Below are 22,769 nucleotides of genomic sequence, written 5' to 3' on the forward strand. Positions count from 1 at the left end.
TATACCTGTTTATAGTATGGACGCATGCCCAGGGGAGTGCTGGTGGTTGCAACTGATGCATGCCCAGGGCCGACACCAGGAGGATTTGGGGGAACTGCATTCAGGGGTCCTGAAGTTAAAGGGGACCCTGAGATGGAAAAGCATTTACTGTTACAAAAGGTGTGTATCATGTGGGTGTAGGGATTTGGCATAATTGGGGCATAGTAAGGGCAGAATAGGATTGTAATTGTCCATGCAAAGTGCATTTTTCTTGTTGGCTGGACCCACCACCCAGGGAGCTCAGGTAACCAGTGGGCTAATTATAGGGGAAGGACCCTGTGTTAGTGATGGAAATCCTATATGTTACACATAAGAAAGAAGGACATGAGTGGCCCAAAGAAGCCCACATACATATCCCCTTACTTATACATTATTTGTGAGACACAAAGTACATCAGTATGTAACACCTGCTCAAGCAGATGATAAGTTAATGGCTCCCTTTCTCGCTATTGTGATCTGCACATCAGATCAGCAAAGGTACGACCTGGTGCAATTGGGCACCGCACATCATTTGAACCTGTGCTTATAAATGAACCCCTAGAATGCTTTAAATAAAAAATCTATACCTCTCAATTCGTCCCAAGTCTGTAAATGTGAAATGTCTCTTTGCTTAGCAAGTCATGATACTTGTAACAGAGATCTCCCCATTTGGTGTAGGTTGGAATAAATATAGTGCTGATTTGCTCCAAAGAAAGTAATGTCAGAAATGTTAAACGGAATAGGGAATACTGTACATCAAATTAAGCATTGTAATTATGTGTATCTAACTGATCCTTTAAAATTACAGTAGTTAAAATAAAAATAATAGCAGCATATGCAGCTTGCCACGTATCCATTTCAATGGGGAATATGTACAGTATATAGTTTGCATAATTTAACTTATGAAGCAAATTTTGAATACACCTAAGAAATCTATTGATTAATTAAAAAAAACCTTAGTTCTGGGCTGTTCTGAAAACACAGGCACTGTGCCGTCTACCCTTCAAAGGCGAACAGCTGTTTAAAAGGCATCCTGCTTTAATAAGGCTAATGAGCCCAACTTATTGAAGCCAAATGAATGGAACCCCCATTGTCTGTCTATAATCAATCTCCAATAATGAAGAATGCCAGACTCTAGTGATGGGCGAATCTGTCCCCTTTTGTTTCACCGAAAAAATTTGCAAAACAGTGAAAAAATTTGCAAAACGGCAACAAATTTGTGAAACACATTGAAGTCAATGGGCATCAAAATAATTATGATGCACGTCAATTTTGGCGCGAGCGTCAATTTTTATACGCACGCACGCATGTTTTGTCCAAACGCATTAAAGTCAATGGGCGTCCGAATAATTTTGATGCACAACAATTTTTATATAATTTTAGTTTTTTTAATGTGGCAAATTTTTCGCCAGCAAATTTTCACCACAGTTTTGCAAATTTATTCGCGGGTTGGCGTAGCTCAGAAAATCACCACAAATCCATGCCTGGCAAATTTATTCTCCCATCACTACCAGACTCTTGTGCAGGACTCAATATCCCACACAATGTATTTTCAAGATGACCCCCTTTATCAAGAGACAGTAATACCTGTAATTGCCTAATTTAAATGCCCCAAATTAAGCCCTACCTGTCTGTGACATCATCGTCATATAAAGAAATAGACATTTCTCAGAATTCAAATTCTATAGGTATTGCAAGGTAGCAAGGTATAAACTACTACTGACATATGATGGGGGTGTTAATATGTAATAGAAATTTAGCATGAGAGTTGGGGAAGAGATTCTTTTTGCATTGTTATTATGATGATTATGTTATTTCCTTGGATTGTTTAGTAAAAGTTACACCTTCTTTGCCAAGTGAGCAGTTTTGAATCAGCCATGGCAGCTCTAAGAGGTGTAGTGGCTCATGGCAAGTTATTCACTTTTTGCACTTTTGATGGAGTAAATAATGCCTGTGATTCTGCAATCAGTGTGTTGGCACATCCAACAACATCAGGCATATTTGCTAATACCCACTATGTACAGGCAATGAGCCCAAGCAAATTCTTGTGGTTGGGAAGATTTCAGCCCTGCTGGAGCAATGCACTCTGGATGGCTGCCCAACCCCCCCCCCGTATAACATGTGCTGCTAAAAACAGAGAAAATGAAAGTTGCTGTCTATTCTTTTTTTTCATTAGAATTAAAGCTGGAGTAATTTCAACCAGATGATCAAATCCCCCTAAACATGACAATCGGATAAGCACGTGTACAGAGGAGGCTTTGAACAAGTGAATGCAAGGCTTAGTGCTCATTCATGGCCTCAACAGCTCCAATGATTTGTTTAGCTCTGCATTAGAATGAGATTAGTTGATTAACAGGGATAATAAAGGGAATCAAAGTGGCATAAACAACAATGTGTCTGTTTTTCATTCAGTTACATGCCCAGAGATAACAGGCACACGTGTCAGTATAGGCGCTTTTTCAAAGAGTTATACCTCCCATTAAATAAAGATTTTGACTCTGATTCAAAATCCAATATGCATCCAATATTTCTAATGTTTTCTCTGTTATGTGCTGCTCAGCTATGTGTATATACGAGGCTCTTTGTGTTAGTTTGATTAAACAGTGATGTAATTAAAGCCCAGTGAGCCCCAACGCTAATGTTGCATCTGGACCCCTGGGTTGGCGGGAACTTTGTCTATGCCACATACACATTTAGATTCCCAAGAAGTGATTGCTAAGTAGGAACTGCACACTGAAATCCAAGGCCCAATCAGGTTTCATACTCCTCCTTGACATTTACTGCCAGACAAATATGGTACTCGCCAACCTTGATCCACCAAATTGGAAACAGAGCAAGGGCAAAGGTTGGCTATCATCCTACCTTTTTTTAAATTATGATTTAGACATAGCAGGTATGACATCCCATATCTGAAAACCTGAAAGCTCTGAAGAATGGGAAGACCATCTTCTATAGACTTAATTTTAAGAATATAAATCAAGTGTTTAAAAATGATTTCTTTTTTCTCTGTAATACTAAAACAGTAGCTTGTACTTGATCCCGACCAAGTCACGTGAATCCATATTGGTGGCATAACAATCCTATTAGTTTTATTTCATGTTTAAATATATTTTAGCAGACTCAAGGTATGGAGATCCAAATTATGGAAAGAATCCTTACCTTGAAACCTCCAGATCCCAAACATTCTGGATAATCTTACACCTGTAGAAACTTCATGGACAGGTACAAGTCCATCCTATGCATGGTAATTTTTTTTTTGTGTTTTTATCCTTTGCACAAATAATCTTTCTTACCTTAGTCAGTCTGTGAAGGATCTATATTCCTCCAATGAAGTGAAGACCACTATGGTCTGAATGTTCTGTAGTAAACAGAGGATAGGTAGAAATCTCAGCCCCAAAGTATGAAAGATGCATAAAAATACAATCAGGGTCCCCACCGGCCCAGGCCTACTCACTGATGCTGTCAGAGCCTTGCTCCTTCCTGCCGTCCCCCTTGGGGGGTGAGTAACGGGGCCAGAGTGCTCAGGGGGATTTGTGGCGGGGGGCCCTTGTGGGCGGCAGAGCGGGGTCGGGGGTCTTGTCAGTGGCAGAGAGGGGTTGGGGGCCTGTGCAGGTAGTGGAGGAGGGGTCAGGGGCCAATGCAGGTGGAGGAGGGGGAGTCGGGGCCCGGGGGATGCGGACCAGGTGGGTCCAGACCCCCTAAAGGTGGTCATAGATTTTCGTACGATATTCAGTGTGTGTATGGTGGGAAAAGAGCCAACCGTTATCGGGCGAAGACTTGGATATCGGCTATCGGCTCATCAATCGGGCTGGACGGAAAATTTTGATCGGCTGCCTTTGAAGGCCTCAAACATCAGCCATTGTTAGTGCTGAATCGTCAGATACTGGTAGAATTCTATTGTTTCTACCTGTATATCTACCTGTATATTGGATGATTCAGCTCTACTCGTGTGTATTGAAACAAACGATCTTTCTTGGAAAGAACTTTTCCAAGGAAGATCGTAATTGTTACGTCTATGGCCACCTTAAGTCTGACGCTGAACACAGTGCCTGAAATTCCCCAATTTACCATGATTCTAAAAGTGATTTGTTTTTTGGGTTGGGTTCTTTGTGCTGGGGCAGTGGGACATATTGTACTCTGTGGTACAGCTCTTCATTGCACTAAGGATTCCTACATTGTACAAGTCCATCAGAAAAGACAATGTTTTGCTTAAAAAAAGCAATAACAGATACAAAAAAAGATTTGTAAACTAACCATCATATGTGTAGGATGTAAGTAATATGACATGTGTTCCCAACATATGGATTATGCTTTCTTCCCTTTTTCATCATGCCTGGCTGGTCAGTGTGTGTGAAAAATGCCAAACACTTATTCCGTTTGGCTGAGCAGAATGACCTGCGGTGCATGGATGGCAAAAGAAGAGAGATGTGTCTTTAAGCTATGTACTATAATTATTTGTAGCATGTTCAGCTTGATCAAAATGATTGAGACACTTTGCTGCTTAGCCAGTTTTCTTTATGAAACAGATGCCCTGTAGCCTTCCCTATGTTTTATATTTACCTGGGCACCTGAGCCAAGTGATGGTCACCCCAGTGCTCCTTACAGGCCTGTTAGAAAGAAGAATGAAGCTTCATTTTGTCAATCAATAGATATCAACATCATTCTTGGCTCAAGATAATGGCTGTAGTTCCAACCCTAAAATTTATTTTATTTTGCTTTTAAAAACCTTAACTTCAAGTTCCAACTCTGCAAGAAATGAGATTGAGACTGGATTGGAATATTTCACTAGCAATAGAAAAGCATAACCAAAGCCCAGTGCTGAATTACTGGCCCAGTTAGGTGACTAGTGGGAAAGAAACAATACAAAATAAAGGAAGGAAACCATGTAAAATAGAATCAGGATGGAATGGCAAACTAGTTTAGCCTAAATATTCAAAGAGAACATTAGGAAAATGTGTTATTCATTTGGGAATGTATTTCATGGCTCACTTCACTGGCCTTAAATCTTTCCTTAACTCTGCTTCTGCGCTCATGTTCTGGCACGGCACAAAGCTACTCCCCGGTGACATTTCAGGGCACCAGATGGGAAGTCTGGGAAATGGTACTGTTTCTGTGGCCTTGAAAGCTGAAAATTAATTTAAGAGTGTAAACACAAATGACAGTGCCCAGGTTAATTATACACTGCTGGAATAATTATTTTCAATTACAAATATGCACTATGTAGCCTTTGTGCAGAAGTGTGGGAACTGCCTGAAAACAATGGACTACATGGCAATTATGGGACCTGACATGGCAGAAAACTGTTTTAGAGCTCACCAAACAAATCTTGGAGATAATACATATATAGTTATTACACATTAGTGTAACCCCTAACCTAAGAAAATCAAAAGATAAAACGAATTAGCCAAAGCTGCTTTCCACCCTGCCCCACCCAGTTTCTCCCAGATATGCCTCTGATCCGCCCCAAAAAATATCCACTTTCTGTCCCATCTAAATTGGGGCCATTGTGGGGTAAACATCAGTAGTGGCTTCAACTGGGCTCTAGTTGTAGAAATCCCAGCAGCCTCTGGGTCTTCTGCTTCTGTTCACATGCTCTTAAAGGAGAACTAAAGCTTAACTAAAGAAGTAGCTAGAAATGTTGTGCTTTATGTTTTGTGCTTCTGTACCAGCCCAAGGCAACCACAGCCCTTTAGCAGTAAAGATCTGTGTCTCCAAAGATGCCCCAGTAGCTCCCCATCTTCTTTTCTGCTGATTCACTGCACATGCTCTGTGCTGCTGTCACTTACTGAGCTTAGGGACCCACTCACAATATACAGTACACATAGAATATAAATAGTTGATTAATAGTTAATAAAGAGAATTGCTACATGACAGCTTAGAAGCCAATGCAACTAGCATCAGCATTTTACAATCAGACCTGTAGCATCAGCTTTTATTAAAGGCCAACCTAATTTTCTGCTTGATAATTAATGACAACCCCTAAGCTTAGCTTCTCAACAGCTGCTCAGAGCCCACTGAGCATGTGAGTGTCACAGACACTTTCCAAGATGGTGACCCCCTGTGACAATTTTGAAGTCCTGGATCATTGCTGCTATTGACAAGCTGAAACTTTAGGCTGGTGTAATAAGTTCATTAAATAAAATATGCCATTTTTAGCTATATTCATTTTTAGGGTTTAGTTCTCCTTTAAGGCTCAAAGGTTTTGAACAAAATTTTCATGGATTTTCCTACATGAAATAATTAACAGTGAATTAGGAACACCTATCCTTATTCTATCTATCTATCTATGAATGTCAAGTATGTAAGTATGTATAAGCATTGAATGATTGCCGTTCTTGTTAGAACAGCAAATTTCAGTTTTTTGGGATAATTTTCTTTCACTGCCAAAGACGGCTTTTCTTAACCTTTCTCCCTCCGTCCCAGCAAATGGAGAAGAATGTGGGCTGATTCTCCAGAAATGACAGTGGCGCAGTGATATATTATCTGGATTAGTTCTCTTGTCAGGTCTGTAACAAATACTATAAGGTGCACTATAAAATAGTTCACTGATAGTGATGGGCGAATTTATTTGCCAGGTGCGAATTCGCGGCAAATTCCCGCAATTTGCCACCGGCGAATAAATTCACGAAACCAGCATCACAAAAATGGATGCCGGCGTCAAAAATGAGATGCCGGCGCCGTTTCACACATTTTTTGCCGTTTCACAAATTTTGCGGGAAATCCGCAAATTTTTCGGCAAAGTGAAACGCGCCAAATTCGCCATTCACTATTCACTGATTTAGCATTTGTGAGTGGCAACGTTAAATAGAGATCCTATGTGTTTATTCTAATTCATTCTCCTTACTTTTCACTTGCAGACATGGAAAGCTTAACCAATGTGATCCTTCTTAATCAATTTGTTTAGCTATTCAAGCACAGTAAACTGAGTTTCCTTTTGCTGGGGCAAATAAACTAAATGCACACCCACAGGTATATTTTTAATTTTCAAAAAGAAAGTTCTCTTTCAAGAGGGCTCATGTACAAGTCATGTATTTTGCCCACAATACATCTCCACATACAGCTCCACATACAGAAGGGGCATCAAACAGGTATCCCCTGATGTGAGTTTTTATTGTGCTTTATTCAGGTGGTGCAAAGAAAGACTGGCAGGTACATAAAGTGACCTGGAGCCCTTTATTTATTGCTTGCCCAGCAGAGGCATTCAGTACAGGGGGCCCCTTGTGATTGTAAAGGTGGCCATAGACGCAAAGATCTGCTCATTTGGCGACATCGCCAAACGATCTGATCTTTCCCCGAAATACCATTAACGAGCATGGCTATATTGGGGGTAATCTGAAAGTTTGGCTGTATGCCCGAACGATCCAATTACGATGCGCAATGGGCTTCGGTGGAATCAGTCGGGTCTAAATCAAACCTGTCCGATTGACCAAACAACCGATCTCCGCCGGACGAAAGATGGCGGCACTCTCCACACACGATCCGAAAATTGTACGAATCCTCGATTCATACGATAGGATCTGTTTGTCTATGGCCATCTTAGGAGCCATAATCTGCACCTTGGATCTTCAATATGGAACAAGGCAATGGATTACTTTCTATGGACTCTGAGGGGAGCAATTTCCTGCACTTGTACCCATAGTGAATAAGCCCTCAAGACTCATATTTTTAAAAAAGTTGACATTCAATTTAACTAACAAAGGAAATCAGAATTACAAATCAAAATGAAGCAAATGTTGTGCTCTCATTTTCTTCTGCAATTTCCTTTTGCCATTTAGCCAGTTTCTTGTCTCCGCGAAAGGTTACATTTTTCTTCTGTTCGTGAGGTTGTTGCCGGCTCCACTCCCTACATTTTTTAGTCTGTCAGCGCTATCAAATCTCCCTGGTAACCCAATTGTCTGCTGGTTGCCAAGGAACAGCCACGGAGTACAAGAACAGAGCTGATTTTTAAATCTTGGCAACGCTACATTGCATGTCGAGGAGGTTCTGGAAGCTTTTTTAATTTGCCTAATGACACAAAGAAACATTTGTTTAAGAGTTTTCATTTTGAAAGATGTGTGTTCTCAATGCCCTCAAAACCATTGTAATGGGTTTCTTTTGTGATTGTTAAATTAATATAGAAAAGGCCCCAGATAATCTGGCCTTTTAAACACTGTAGTTTTTAGGGTGTTTATCACTTGAATTTGAAGTAAGAGCCCACAGAATGCAAAGTGGCAGCTGAATACCTGTCTTTATTGTACAGTGGGCCTTGACTGAGTATGCCTTGAAGCAGTGAGCATGTCCTTGGCCAATCCCACCATAGTGGCTCCTCTATACTTGCACCAGCCTTGAGGAGATACAAACTCTCTCGGACATCGACTGCATGTTCCTTCCTCATTATCCAAAACAAATCAAAATGAGAAACATTACAAATACAGTAGGTGGACAGAGAAAATACATTCAAGACTTAAAGCAAAAATTAGGGATTTTATTATATAGGTATTTAACTCTATTTTAGACCCATCAACTCCCTTGGCATTCGTCAGGAGTCTCCCAGATTTGAGCCCCCTTTCCCCAGTAAAATGTATGTCTCTCATTAATAGTAATTTGTCCCCGTAATCTAATCTACTCGCTCCATTAAATTAAATAGAACAATAAATTGTTACCTGAAGTCCTCTGATTCCTTAAAGCAGTGGATCAAGGAGAAGGTTGAAAGAGCCAATGACAGGTCCCTTGCTGTACTTTTCCCCTGTTATCACTTGTATAAGAGTCTCTCTGTATAATCAAAGCTTATTTAATTATAATTTATACAGTAACAACTAAGGGTAAAAAGGTAGAGAAAAAAATGCTGAACAGCTTTGCACGGGACTGTTTAATGATTACATTAAAAAGGGAACATCAAAACTGGAGGATCTTTAGGGCTGCAGAGGCACCAGCTTACTCTGCAAAATCATCCCATATCTTAATTACTTTAACATTTAATTTAATTTAACATTCATAACTCAACAGAAATACCTCGATGACCTTGATTTTTGTGGATTTCACTCCAGGCAAAAAACAGCATGACATTAGCATTTATATAGAAAGCATTACACCTAATTACTTGCTAACTATCAACTCCTTTTCCCATAGATTGCCAACCCTTGACATTGCATAAATGTTGATATACAGCAATTCCATGATTATAGTGTATTGGGAATAATGTACCCCCTGTTGTAAAATGCAAAGATATTATAATTTTCCATTGCCAAATAAAGACACATGGGCAAAGGACAAGAGCTTTTATACAGGAACTCCAAGGTGACTTCTAAATTTCCCAAGTGAAAACTGACATCATCTCAGATTATTTCTTTTTAGTTGACACTTGAAAATGTAACTTTTAATATGTTGAAAACCTATGTGTTCACTTTTCCTCTGTATTTGCATGACATTTGCAAACATTATTAGGCTATCAATGCTATAGTCTTGAAACTCTGTACTGCCCCAAATCCCCCATAACTATTTAGCAGTGAATGCCTGTATTCTAGTGATGTGCGAATTTATTCGCCAGACGCGATTACACTGAGTACTTCCGCGTTTCGCCACTGGCGAATAAATTTGCAAAATTCCATAGAAAATTCGCTGGCGACGTCAATGTTTTTTGACGCCGGTGATAATTCCGACGCCGGCGTCAATTCAACTAACCTTAAGTTACATGGGACATGGCATATAAGACAGGGTTGGGGCTCATTTATCAACATTGGGCAAATTTGTCCTTGGGCAGTTACGTACCTATAGCAACCAATCAGTGATTAGCTTTTTAAAGCCAGCCGCAAGTGGAACAATGAATGCAGCAATTTGAGTGGTTGCCATGGGTTACTGCCCAAGGGCAAATTTGCCCAGTGTTGATAAATGACCCTCACTGTCTGTAGAGATTCTGGCTTCTGAACTCAAATATTGCTTGGAAGATACAGACAGGGGCATATGGGACAGTGGACATAACCAGTTTATATCTATTTTCAAAGCCGGAATTTCATGAATGGGATTATAATGTATTCATTCCTGTCTGTTAACTTTCCTGCCAACTTTCACTTTCACCATCTTAATAAATACAAATTATGGCATGGATGGCAATATGATTTTTATTTGCTGGTATACTAATGGCTGGTTAGTCACTTTTTCAAGAATATTGCAAAATACAACACATAAATGTAACATTTTTTTAACTATCCATCAAATATAAACATAAAATGATTTAATACTGACTATATTAAAATCCTTCAGTTTAACAAACACAAAGCAAACGTGGGGGTTTACAAAGGAATTATCATGTGGATTAGTGTGTCTGAAAAAAATGCATGAATATTTATAACTCATAAGACACCGACATGCCAGTGTGTTCTGATGTGGAATAGAGTGTCTATAAGGAGTTCAATGTTATTGGAGATGCTCAGTACTCCTGGAACATATCACAAGCTTAATGACCTGCCCTTAGTCCTGTGTCAGGATGTGTATACTAGTCCTGGAGGGGGCCCTCATCATAGGGACAGAAAGTCTTTCTGATGTGTTTCCAACATGGGCCTGGATTCGTGCTGATTGTGAAGTGTACCCTTTCAACATGTCAGCACCCTGCTATTTGTATGCTTATCCTTCTCCCACTCAACATCTTGGCTGCCTTCCAGTACAGTAGTTTCTTTCCCTAATCAGATTTGTGTCTGGCGGAACACAGCCTGCTGTTTGCCCAGGACACATCATTCCATCTGATCACACTTTCATCCTTCTAGATCCTCACCTCCCAAAATGTATTGAGATCAAAATCATATCAAGGATTCCCAAGAAAATGTCCTTCATTGTGCTAGCAGAAACCCAATCACTTTGCAATGAACCTCTATTATAGGAAAGTAATTTTTTATGGTTGTAAAAGCATTATTTACTGTTTTATAATAGTGCCCCATCAACTGTTGCTAAATGACATCCTACAGGAAGAATTGTGTGGGTATTTGTTCTTTATGAATGACCTGAAGCTGAGTTATTTTATCACTGTAGCTGCAGCCAATAGTATCCTCCATTGAGTCATCTTATCCTAATTATACTCTGGAATGCAGTTTAAATCATTATGGCAGAATTATCTCATATTTCATTTTTGGGCATCTCTTGAATACATCTGTATGTTAGAGAAATTAACCCCCTACTTATATTTAAAGGGATACTGTCATGTGAAAATTTTTTTTTTCCCAAAATGAATCAGTTAATAGTGCTGCTCCAGCAGAATTCTGCACTGAAATCCATTTCTCAAAAGAGCAAACAGATTTTTCTATATTCAATTTTGAAATCTGACATGGGGCTAGACATTTTGTCAATTTCCCAGCTGCCCCAAGTCATGTGACTTGTGCTCTGATAAACTTCAATCACTCTTTACTGCTGTACTGCAAGTTGGAGTGATATCACCCCCTCCCTTTTCCCCCCAGCAGCCAAACAAAAGGACAATGGGAAGGTAACCAGATAGCAGCTCCCTAACACAAGATAACAGCTGCCTGGTAGATCTAAGAACAGCACTCAATAGTAAAAACCCATGTCTCACAGAGACACATTCAGTTACATTGAGAAGGAAAAACAGCAGCCTGCCAGAAAGCATTTCTCTCCTAAAGTGCAGGCACAAGTCACATGACCAGGGGCAGCTGGGAAATTGACAAAATGTCTAGCTCCATGTCAGATTTCAAAATTGAATATAAAAAAATCTGTTTGCTCTTTTGAGAAATGGATTTCAGTGCAGAATTCTGCTGGAGCAGCACTATTAACTGATTCATTTTGAAAAAAAAAGTTTTTCCCATGACAGTATCCCTTTAAGCTCTCCAGAACAGTGCAAGCAGGTTAGGAAGTCATCTATATACCATACATTTAGTATAGGGTTGACATCGTAATGAGATATGTTTGGAACTCCTAGCTCTATCACTGCCAAATGGACATGGGGAGAGAAGTTTCATGGGTAAATTGGGACATCCATAGGAATGGCTTTAGACTCACCCTGTGGCCCTGTAATTACCGACAACTCAATGATACAATGAAGGGACCATATCAGGCCAAAGTGTGACTGGTGTTCATTGAATACCACTAAAAATTTAATCTGTAAACTCCAATCTGTTTGGAGTCTGAGTGGTATTTAAATCTATTCATTGATCTTATTATTCACATTATTATTATTGATTGAAACTGGGGTTTTTTGCTGGTAGAAATTAAACTTCTAAGATATGTTTTTTCAGGCCTAGCTTCTAGATCACTGCAAGATCAAAACCTAAAATAAGGAAAAAGATTTACACAAATCTCAAAGACTCCTATTGACCTTATAAGCTTACATACCTGGATTTCATGTGGATTCTTCTTTTTTAAAAACAGTAGCCGTAGAACTAAGGTTCTTACAGCATTTATATCAGAGCCACAAGTCACTATAGAAGATGTACATATGTCTGGAAAGGCTTGTTTATGTCTGTAGACTTCAGAGCTCTTTAGGTCAATTAGTCGAATAAAATGGAAAAGTCAGCTAAAGCAGGAATGCTTTATGACATTGGAATTGTGCAATCCTGTAATAATCCAGAAGAAAACCATATAAACCTGTGGGTACAAAATACAGGACTATAGAAATGTGAGTCTTTCTTAAACTATCCATGGTGGAATATTTACAATACTTAATCTCCCTAGTATAGTGAGACCATTATTACCCTTTGCTGTGACTAAAATGCTTTTAGCTTAAGAGCACTAGATATATAAATATTATCAGTTTCTGTATTCTTGTGCTGGGTTTATTTAAAATAAATGCCATTACACAAAAGACAGTAGCACTTTGATGAATATACAGCATCTATATGACACAAGTACAATGTAAGATCATATCAGATAAGTGCACGGCATGCAACCAAGGTATATTTATATTTCAGTGTGGGTAAGAGCTATGGAAAGCTTGGGGCTATAAAACTGGCCATATGCTTACCAATAAAATTGTATTTAAAAGTTTTTCAGAATGTGAGTAGTGTCTGGCAATCAATATCTCTCTCTCTTTTCAATGGATATTGGTTGGTTCATCGATCAAACATGGTGGTAAATGTTATTTGCCAGTGCAACATATGTGCCAGTGTATGGTGCATGATTATATGAGGAAGAGAAGCCTCGGCCTGAATAAATGGAACAGTAGAAAGTCGGCCACTCATATCCGATCATCCCACTGGCAAGTTGGTTGAATACCTGAGAGTATCAGCCAGTGTAGGGTTAAAAAAGAATAGGCACAGTAGTGTTTAAATATATTATATTACAGGTATAGGAAAACCATTGAAACCATGAAAACTCAGAATTACAAAAAGTTTATCTCCCATAGACTCAGCAATACCATGTCCTTAAAGGAGAAGGAAAGGCGCTATTTACTTGGGGGTGCCAAAAGTTAGGTTTCTATCAGCAGAAGATGGCACCGGCCCGGGATTCTTCCAGCGAGCACCATGGAGCGATGGGCTTCCGGCTTCTTCTTTCTTTGCACGGGTGCGCATGCACAGTAACATGAAAAGCCGAACTTTAACAAAAAAGTTGGCTATTTCATTCTACTGCGAATGCGTCTGCCCCGGGAAATCAGAAGAAAGAAGAAGAAGGAAGCCAACTGCTTTATGGCGCTCGCTGGAAGAACCCCCGGACCAGTGCAGTTTTCTCCTGATAGGAGTATCAGCCTGGGGTTTACGGTAAATATATATAATACCTTGGGGGTGTCTAACTTGTGGCACCCCCAATTAAATAGACCTTTCCTTCTCCTTTAATACAAACTTAGCATAACTCCATAATGGTGGTAAACAATCCAGTTTGGTTTATGTTTAATTTTTTTTTTTTTAGACTTAGGGGCAGATTTATCAAGGGTCGAAGTGAATTCGAGGGAATTTTTGAAGTAAAAAAAAAAAATCGAAATTCTAAGTAATTTTTTGGATACTTCGACCATCGAATAGGATACTACGACTTCGAATTTACTTCGAATTCGATTCGAAGTAAAAATCGTTCGAATATTTGACCATTCCATAATCGAAGTACCGTCTCTTTAAAAAAACTTCAACTTCAATACTTCGCCAAATTAAACCTGCCGAAGTGCTATGTTAGCCTATGGGGACCTTCAACAACCATTTTCTAAGTCTTTACACATCGAAGCAAAATCGTTCGATCGTATGCTAAAATCGTTTGATTCAACGATTTAATCGTTGATCGAACGACTTTACTTTGATCGCAGGATGGCCAATTTTGCTGAAAAATACTTCGACTTTGATATTCGAAGTCAAAGTATTTCAATTCGATGGTCGAATTTCGAAGTATTTTCTACTTCGAAATTCGACCCTTGATAAATCGGCCCCTTAAGGTATGGAGATCTAAATTGCAGAACAAATATAGGTATGGGATCTGTTATCCGGAAGCCTTTTATCCAGAAAGCTCTGAATTACAGTACAGTACAGTACAATACCTAAACTGAGATAGAATTAATCATTTATGGAAGCAAAATAATTCTATTGGGATTATTTCATCTTTAAATAATTTTTTTTAGTAGACTTGAAGTGTGGAGATCCAAATTATGGCAAGTTCCCTTATCTGGTAAACCCCAGGCCACAAGCATTCTGGATAACAGATTCAATACCTGTAATAGATACCTGTACTTTTCTTCAATTAGTAATTATTATGAGTTTCTGAAACACAATAATAGCAGATATTATACCTATTTATTTTTTTACTGTAAAACATATTTAAAAATGGGATACATCTGGTGTTTATTTTAATTTCACATACAGCAATTTAAAAGAACTATTTGGGGTGGTTTTATATAGTGTTTGAATTTGGTCCGATTTTGAATTTCTTCCGACACTTTCTGCATAACAAAATCTGTTTTGATAGAAATGTTTTCTTTCTAAAATTCCCATTGCATTTCTACTTCAACTTTTTTTTTTAAATTGAAGTTATTTATAAAGGATATCAACATCCTTTAGATTTTATAATATAGAGGGATAAAAAAATGTGTTTGTGGTTCATAGAAAAAAATATCAGAAATTCTTCTGCCCTATAATTTTTGTTATTAAAATGTCATTAAAATTGTGGAAGCACTGTGTAAGGTGCAGGCTTTCCGTTGCATAGGGGACCTAGGTCAGTGATCCCCAACCAGTGGCTCATGAGTAACATATTCCTCATCAACCCCTTGGATGTTGCTTCCAGTGGCCTCAAAGCAGGTGCTTATTTTTGAATTCCTGGCTTGGAAGTTTTGGTTACATAAAAACCAGATGAACTGCCAAACAGAACAATACTTTAATCCATGTGTGGAGCTGATGTAGGATTTATATGTAGGTGATGCTCTATTTTGTAACTCTGCAGCTTATGGAGGTAATATGCACATATATTGCAATATTTCCAAATGACACTCACATGACACGATTGGTCTAGTTTCATTCAAGATCCCAGCAAAAGTTTTTGGGCAACTCCCTTCTTCAAGAGTACTTGCAGTCTCATTTGAAAATATTGAGATGTACTGCGAAAAAAAACCTCCTATAGGCTGTCAGTCCACAAAGGGGCTACCAATAGCCAATCACAATTTTTGTTTGGCATCCCCAACCACTTTTTACAAGCTTGTGTTGCTCCCCAACTCTTTCTACATTTGAATGTGGTTCATTCAAATGTAGATAAAAAAGTAAAAAAAAGTAGACGACCCCTTTGTGTTACACCTGCCTTGACCAAATGCTAATGATAAAGCTTCCTTGTTGCATGAATGTCCAGGTCTAAACTTCTGCAACTTGCCCCCTATTTACGTTTCAGATGCAACTTTGTGCAGCCTCCTGCTCTCTCGATGTTGTTGGGCTACTACTTCCATCACTTTCTGATTACATCTGTCATGCATTAATGCTCTACTATAAATAAAAAGAATATGACCTGTACTTGGGTCAATTTCATTTACTCAAGTGTTTTACCATAGTAATATGGCCCCTCTCTTTTATTGGGTTTTACAAAAACAAGCAAGATATAACATTGGTCCATTGAAGGACTATAACACAAACTTGTACAGTTTAGAGAGTTAGGTGTCGTAGAAGAATGATAATTATCCATTTGATGATGGAGAATACACCTAAGCAGCTGTTATTAGAGCTAAGTAAGAAAACTAAAGTAAAACAAAACATTTTAACCTAAAAATGCTCAGCTAATCTTGAAAGTTGAACAAGAAAGATATTAAGGATATGCCGGAACATGTAAGTGACCACAAACACATCACAAATGTAAATAAACTTTTTGAAATGAGTTACAAACTACAATTATAAATGTAGCAATCCAAGTGAACGGAGTCAAAAAAGTCCCAATATAACATCCAATTGTTAATGAAATCTTGTTTAAGGTGAGGATCAGCAGTTTTAATCCTTATCGCTTCTTGCCAGCATAAGTGATTTAGGGTCAGGCCACACAGGGCGTTTTGGAGAGATTTGGTCGCCTGGCGACTAATCGCCTCGTTTTTGCGGTGACCAATCTCCCCAAACGCCTTCCCTGAAACTGCGCCGGCTAAAATGAAAAAACGCCGTCGCTAATCACACGCAGCAATTCGCTTTCTGAAGTTTGGGCGACTTCGGAAAATGAATCGGCACGTGTGATTAGCACCAGCGTTTGTTCATTTTAGCTGGCGAGATTCAGGAAAGGCGTTTGGAGAGATTGGTCGCCGCAAAAACGAGGCAATTAAGATGGCCATAGATGTTGAGATTTTTAAAAGATCCTATCCTCATCGTGAGACCACAATTTTCTCGGAACGATCGTACGATCATACGAATTGACCATCAACTAAAAAGACTAATTTGCCAGGAAAACAAAGGGGAGCTGCCTGCTTGGCCCTGCAAACATAGATACATTGCACTGGGAGCTGGCCGATCAATTTCCTGACAGATGTCGGCCGAAAAATCGTAAGATGTACGATCGTTCGAATCCCACTAACTTCACGATAATTTCGAAGGATTGGTCGGACTTCTCTAAAATTGGTAAGAAGAAGGCGACCAATCCTCCCCAAAACGCCCTGTGTGGACTAACCCTTAAGAGGGACAAGATATCCTTTATTGAAGGTGTAGATACAGATAACCCGTTTAAGAATAAGAATTTCTTTGTAGCTGCTGTCAACAATGTAATCACGTTGTTAAGAATATTGAATAAAGATTTTGGGTGTGGCTTCAAAGATGAATCAGGGTAATTCAGGTGTAGCAATGCCCAAACTGGGTTTAGTTTGATATAGAGGTTAAGTTTGTGATTCAGAAGCTTTTCCAGGGAGAGACAGACACAAGTAATGAAACCAGTCAACATTTAATTGAGTACATTTAGGACAAAAGGATTGGGTGCTTGAACCTGAAAACTTTTTGAACATTTTCCCATAGCCAGTGTTACTTTAATCCTCCAAAAAAGGCTGCAATGCAGTAGTCAGGCTTGGGCAGTGCATCAGCCACCGCAGCCAAGTGAGAAAAGCTCATAGAAAAGAATGCGAATGCATTTTGTCACCTATTAATGACCATCTTGGCGTCCTTGCATCCATCAGATAATTGTGAGGTAAATCCCATTAGTCATCTTGTTCCCTTCAGTTTCACAGCTGTACATTATATTAACAGGATTTATTAGCACCGTGGTGTTGCTGCAGTCTTCTCTCTGCTGTATTGCTCAGTGGCACTTCGGTTGGATGGAGTGAAATATAATTACTTATACAGAGCCGGCAGCCAGAATTGCAGTTGCTTAAAGGGGATGTCCACCCAATTATTTTTTCTTGTTGCCTAATGAAAGAAAATGTAATTCAAAGCAGTTTTCCTACATACATTGAATTAGTGATTCATTAATTTTAAAGCGATTTAGAAGTGCAATTTAGTAAAACCAACCGGCTTTCCCATTTTTTCTGGGTACCTCACTTAATTACACCCAAAAACAAAGGCCCCAGTATGACTGTTCATTGGAGTTCAAGCTGCTATCTACTTATCTTCTCTATGACTTCTATAAATATAAATTAAAGTGTTGAAGTGATTAGCCTCTAGGTAGTTCTTCATGTTGGCACTGTATCATTGTGTTTGTCTAGACAAGGCATATTCCCTTATGAATAAGGAACTTATTTAATGTCTTTAGGGAAAGAGCATTAAAGTGTGAGGAGAAACCTGTGTGATAAATAGCGCTTTGCTTTGCAATGACTACTGAATACTGTCATCCCTAAACTCTTAATTTCTTCAAGAAAAAAGTAAGAGTCTACCTTTTGAACCACTAGAACATTAGCCTAGTCCTGTCCCTACTGACTATGCCTTACCTTGTGCACTTTTTCATCTCCAATTTGTGCCTGTATGTTAGCCTCCCATCCACTTAGATTGTAAGCTCTATGGGGCAGGGACCTCCTTCCCACTATGTCTCTTACCACATAGCACTTAAGCTATTTGTCCTGATCTCCCCCATGTATACTTTTATATATATTGTACTTTTATGCACTGTACAGCGCTGCGGCTCCTTAACATTGCTTTATAAATAAAGTTATACATACATTGTATAAATGTGGCCAGGTCATCTTTATTACAGCAAAGGGTAAAAGACTTGACTACAGACCAATTATTCTCTAGATATACAGAGCCCTAAACACTTAAGTAATCACATATAAAAAGATCAGACATTCATATAGCACTAAAGCACAATATCCTTGTATGACACATTGTAGGGAAAGGGACGTGATCCAGAAGGGAATTCAAGTTGACAGGTTCCCTTAAGCATTGCCTGTCTGATTATTTTTTTATTCTTGTTTTTTTCCAAGGTTAAGGTTATTACTGCTTGAAAGCTGCCAGTATATTCAATCACACAAAAGTAATGATATGAACCCGAGCTGCAAGGGGCAAGTGGAAGAGATTTGAAGTGGGCACATTTACTAAGGGTCGAATATCGAGGGTTAATTAACCCCTTTGATATTCGACCATCGAAGTAAAATCCTTGGACTTCGAATATCGAAGTCGAAGGATTTACCGAATCGTTTGAACGAACAATTCGAAGGAACAATGATTCGATGGATTTTAATCCATCGATCGAACGATTTTCCTTTGATCAGAAATTGGTTAGAAAGCTTATGGGGAAGGTCCCCATAGGCTAACATTGGTGCTCGGTAGGTTTTAGGTGGTGAAGTAGGTAGTAGTTTTTTTTAAAGAGACAGTACTTTGACTATCGAATGGTCGAATAGTCGAACGATTTTTAGTTGGAATCGTTCGATTCAAAGTCGAAGTCAAAGGTCGAAGTAGCCAATTCGATGGTCGAAGTAGCCAAAAAAATTCAAAGTTTTTTCCATTCAAATCCTTCACTCGAGCTTAGTAAATGTGCCCCTTAATGTTATGCCTCCCCCCCCCACACCTTTTACTTCCTGTAGATCCAAACTTTAGGCCCATTGGATGAATGGAACTATAATAACTAGGATTCCCCTATCATGGGAATCGTAAAATAAATGGCCACTTGCCTAGTGTACAAACACCTTTAGATCATACCTCCCAACTGTCCCGTTTTCCGTGGGACAGTCCCGATTTTGACAGCTCAACCTGCAGTCCCTGGTTTGTTACTGAAATGTCCCGACTTTCTCTTTGATCTCCTGCACTGAACAGCCAGAAAAAGATACAAAATTTCCAACTTAATTGACTTTTGGCAGAGAGCCCAGAATAGATACTTTACAACAATTTAAGATAAGCAGGTCTCTTGGGGAAACTGACTTGCAGCTTAATAGGCAATTCACCTTCATTAGCAAAACTGTAATACATAAAAACTACAGAAATGTGTTAAAATGTTCATAACCTGCCAAATTTTGTAAAATGGACATGGTAATTACTAGGGCTGTGGCCACAAATATGGGCATGTTCAAAACAACCTTTTTGTCACTCTTTCTATTTAAAAAATGTAGGGCTGTATTCCTTTAGATTGCTTAGATGCTTCAGTGCTAACTTGTATAATCAGACAAAGAAAGCATAAAGGAGAACTAAAGCTTATAAAAAAAAAAGAAGGAGGACAGAAATGTTGTACATTATGTTTTAGACTTTTGTAGCAGCCCAAGGCAACCACAGCCCTTTAGCAGTAAAGGTCTGTGTCTCCAAAGATGCCCCAGTAGCTCCCCATCTTCTTTTCTGCCTATTCCCTGCACATGCTCTGGGCTGCTCAGAGCCACTGAGTATGGGAGTGTTATGAACAAATCCAAGATGGACAACTTTAAAGGTCTGGATCCATAACTACTATAGAGATGCTGAAGCTTTAGGCTGGTTAAAAAGTTCATAATATAAAATATGGCCTTTCTAGCCATATTCATTTTTAGGGTTTAGTTCTCCTTTAAGGCTTAAGCACAATGCACTGTGGCTGTGTAAGGATCGGCGGTGTTGCAGTTTATGTCCTTTTGCATCTCTAAACTTGCATCTGAATGACAGGTAGGTAAGTGGAACAGGGTGGGAAACCTACATTTCTTTCCCTCCCTTCCCCTCATACTACAGCAATGCCAAATGCAAATGTTTTGCACCAGTTTTTGCCCTTTGCACCCTATTTTGCACTTGGTAAATGACCCTTGGGTCAAATACTTTTGTTTTGAAATTAACTGTAATTGCCTCGTTTTTGCCAGATGAATCACGTACCCTCTTTAAAATGCAGAAGAAATCACTTTGCAATGTTTGGAGGCATGTGCTGCAGAGCTATAGGGTCTGTGCAATACACTGTATATATTTGGGTTGCAGATTAGTTAAATGCCTTTAAACAAAAGAGAAAATAAACCATGAATAACAAATGAGTCACTGCTCCAAGTCAACACCCCGGGAAGCCGCTCACGTGCACGTTGCTTTGTAGCATCACACGGTCCCACACAATTCTTCACGCTCTCCCATTTACATACAATTTTCCTCTGTGAGGTCTATCATTGAGCTTCTGAGAAGTAGACCAAATATATTGATGCGAGACACAAATTGTGCTTTTTTTCCTGGTGTTCTTTCTTCATAATGATGTATCTCTCCATGTGGTGTGTGGGTGGTTCCACTGGGCTGTCAGTCCTGCTACACATTGCCTCCACTTCACTGTTCCATCCCCTGCACCTTGATCCATCTGTGCTTATTTTATTTCTGATAATTGAAAGTGACATCACTAGCATTTTGTATTCCAAGTCCATTTCTATTCAGTTAAAGGAGCAGCATACCCTCTCTTCCAACAGGAGTTCAGTGAATAGGGCTTGTGCCGAACGTAACTTTTTATCCATTGTTTTGTTTAAGAAATATATATATATGTGGGTTTTTTATTTTTTCTCTGAACATGGCAGATTGTTATTGAAACTTCTTTCACTCTGGTTCTTGTGAGCAATGGTAGCAGAAGGAGGAGGTATTCTAAACAATTCCCTATTAAAGGAAAACTATACCCCAAAATGAACACTTAAGCAACAGATAGTTCATATCATATTAAGTGGCATATTAAAGAATCTTACCAAACTGGAATATATATTTAAGTAAATCTTGCCCTTTTACATCTCTTGCCTTGAGCCACCATTTCGTGATGGTCTCTGTGCTGTCTCAGAGATCACCTGACCAGAAATACTTCAACTCTAACTGTAACAGGAAGAAGTGTGGAAGCAAAAGACAGAACTCTGTCTGTTAATTGGCTCATGTGACCTAACATGTATGGTTTGTTGGTAATGTTTGTGAGTACAGTGAATCCTACGATCCCAGGGGGCGGCCCTTATTTTTTAAAATGGCAGTTTTCTATTTATGATTACCCAATGGCACATAATACTAGAAAAGTATATTATTATGAAAATGGTTTATTTACATGAAGCAGGATTTTACATATGAGCTGTTTTATGCAATATCTTTCTATAGAGACCTACATTGTTTGAGGGGTATAGTTTTCCTTTAAGTTCCTGGTGTTATGAGTAGTGATGGGCGAATCTCGAAATGGCGAAAAATTTGAGAAACGTATTGAAGTCGATGACGGGCGCCAATATTGACAAAATGCATTAAAGTCGATGGGCGTCCGAATCATTTTGACGCGCGAAGATTTTTATATGCGTCGCCAATTTTGACAATTTTTTTTGTCACTGCTAAATTTTCAACGCCGAAACGCTGAAATTCGTCGCGACCCCATGCCTGCTAAATATATTCGCCCATCACTAATTATGAGCTCTTCCTTATTGGAAAGTCTGACACAGACTTGCATCATGGGGAGGGAGGGGTTTGTTTATACACTGCTCATTATCTCAATTTAAACAAACGATCCTAATTACAGGCGTTAAGAGGGAGAGGGAGTAATGGTAGAAACAGAACAATATTCGTTCTTTATAGCAGAAATCAGGATTATAGTAATCAAAGAATAGCTAGCAATCATTTCAATACAAGTCCTATTTAATTTGCTTAAGTTTAGGTTTTCTGAATAGTGATGGGTGAATTTATTCGCCAGGCATGAATACGTGGCGAACTTGCGCGATTCGCCACTGGCGAATAAATTTGCAAAGTGGCCGAGAAAATTCGCCGGCGTCAAAAAAAAATGACACTTGCGCCGTTTTGCGAATCTTTCACGGTTTCACGAATTTCACGGGAAATTCGTGATTTTTTTGGCGAAGCAAAACGGCGCAAATTCGCCCATCACTATTTATGAACTATGTTTGCTTTAGGACTATTTTTCAAGAGAAATTGATGTTAGTAGTACATTTATAATTCTGTCCGTCATATAGTAATTGATATTAATGAAATACTTAAATTTCCTGGCCTATAAGCAATGTTCCCTATAATTGCTTTTCAGCAATGTAAGCTGAAAAAATT

At 39.0% G+C, this 22,769-nt stretch overlaps 1 protein-coding gene across 3 annotated transcripts in view; it reads left to right on the forward strand.

Annotated features, from left to right (window-relative positions):
• Positions 1-22,769, forward strand: part of LOC108709942 (serine/threonine-protein kinase DCLK1) — a 221,752-nt gene that overhangs the window by 34,389 nt on the left and 164,594 nt on the right. The window lies entirely within an intron of this gene.

The sequence above is a fragment of the Xenopus laevis genome, chromosome 2S, assembly GCF_017654675.1.
Source record: "Xenopus laevis strain J_2021 chromosome 2S, Xenopus_laevis_v10.1, whole genome shotgun sequence".
Taxonomy (NCBI): domain Eukaryota; kingdom Metazoa; phylum Chordata; class Amphibia; order Anura; family Pipidae; genus Xenopus; species Xenopus laevis.